The following is a 2,065-nucleotide window of genomic DNA, read 5'->3' on the forward strand; positions in this document are numbered from 1 at the left end:
ACAAAGCAAGTGGTGCACAGTGCAATCGCTCACCACCCGCTGACCGATGCCCAGCCAGGCCCCGAGCAGCGGCCCCCCCGGCCAACTCCCCCCAGTTTATGTACTGAGCATGACGTCACATGGTGTGGAATGTCCCTTTGGCCAGTTTGGCTGTGCCCCCCTCTCCAGCCTTCTCAGTTGGTAGAGCATGGGAAGCTGAAAAGTCCTTGACTAGTGTAAGCACTACCCAGCAACAACTAAAGCATCGGTGTGTTGTCAACATTATTTTCATGCAATACAAAACACAGCACTGTACCAGCTACTAGGAAGGAAATTAACTCTAGCCCAGCCGAAACCAGGACACCTCTCTTGGGAAGATGGGAGTAAGGAAGGAATAATAACTAAGCAGGTGCTACAGCTAAAGCTCAACTTGCCTCTTTGTATCATTCATGCTGGATACCATTTTTTACTCCCATGGTAGAGACAGCTGGAACCACACAGGCAAACTCATCAATCTGTCTTTAAGAAGGTCTTTAATTAAACTACATTTGTACTCCAGAGCCTTGCACACCAACACTAGTACTTGCTTCTTTCTGCTGAAGGCAGTTTGCTTAGTAACACCTGTGGCTTTTGCATGGGTCCAACACCGCCAGCAGATAACCAGCCTGTCCTTGGGGGTAGAGCTAGTGGGCCTAATGCTATTCCCCTAAGTTAATGATGCTACCCAACCTGGAGTCATCGATAAATGTCACCATCAGGCTTGCAGAGCCTGACCCATTGCCATTAATAAAAATGTTAAACAAGACCAGCTCCAGAGACAGATCCATGAGACGCTCTGGTAGCCACATATCTGATAAGTCTTCTGTCCACGCTCTGCACTGCCACATCTATAGATGCCAGCTACTTCCGCTTTCTTCAGCTAATTTGCATCTACATCAGCCTACTTAATATGCTTCCCACATGGCAGTGTATCAAATGCTTACTGAAAAACATCTAATTTTATGATGAAGTGGGTATCATCATCCCTACTTAACAGATGAAGGTACAGAGGGACTCAGCCAAGGCCAAGAGCGGGTCAGCAAGCTGAACCTTGCTCTTCTGGGAACACTTGCAGCACCAGACTATGCTTGATGGTCAGAAAGCACAGCTATACAGCTTCTACTGGCTTCTGTGGCAGAGGAACCAACCCACAAAACAACTCCTTTTTCTGTCCAGTTTTTCAGTAGTAATCTGCATATTCTAACAGTGACAGACACTCATTAGAGACTTTGAACATGTAATTGTCTCGAGGAAAGCATGAAAACCATCAGCCTACAAAAACAGATGCATTTTTCCTCCAGGGTTTCTTAGCCTGTGAGTATCACCCACCTCCAAGACCTTCTGACAGCAGTATGTAGAAGAGGAACCTCAGTTGGATAAAATGATATTCACTAGGATACCTGTTATAAAAAGGGATGCTAGTCAGCAGAAAACCCCCACACCTACCATCTCAGACCACCACTTAATTTGTAGTGATATCAGATGCCCTCCTTTGTTCGTCTTGCAGAGCTGTCATTTTTCTCCTCCCACTGTTTCCTGAATGCTGACATGTAAAAATCTCCAAACTGGCACTTGGAGTTCCCTCTTCAGCTCGTGGCTGGCTTTTAAAACCATGAGCCTTGTAGACATTTATATTACAATCACTTTTTTCTGGTATTTTCATGCTCTAGCAAGGACCATACAGGATGTACATTGGCTTAGTGCTTACAGCTCAGCTTCAAATGAAATGAGAAAATTGCTAATAAGGTCATTTAAAAATGGCATTGATTCTTTCCCCTTCTGAAGTTCATCTGGAATCAAACAGTCTGTGAAACCACAATCACTCAGCTGAACTTCAGTCTAAAATGCCAAACGTAAGAGGAATGACATTTTAGGGCTGAAAGGAGGACGTGTGCTGGAGAGGCATGCTGTGACACAGCCGGGCGCTGGGGAAACCAGCCATGGACGGACGGTGAAGAATGGAAAGGATGGCTGAAATGCAGCAGGCACATTCACCATGACGAAAGGTGGCTTGGATGAGGCCTGGGAGGTGGCACGAGGGACAGGT

The 2,065-nt window shown here is 46.1% G+C and overlaps 1 protein-coding gene across 1 annotated transcript in view; it reads right to left on the bottom strand.

Annotated features, from left to right (window-relative positions):
- Positions 1-2,065, bottom strand: part of AMPH (amphiphysin) — a gene marked incomplete at its 5' end in the record, with an annotated part of 68,361 nt that overhangs the window by 17,081 nt on the left and 49,215 nt on the right. The window lies entirely within an intron of this gene.

The sequence above is a fragment of the Pygoscelis adeliae genome, unplaced genomic scaffold (genome assembly GCF_000699105.1).
Source record: "Pygoscelis adeliae isolate BGI_AS28 unplaced genomic scaffold, ASM69910v1 Scaffold194, whole genome shotgun sequence".
NCBI lineage: Eukaryota > Metazoa > Chordata > Aves > Sphenisciformes > Spheniscidae > Pygoscelis > Pygoscelis adeliae.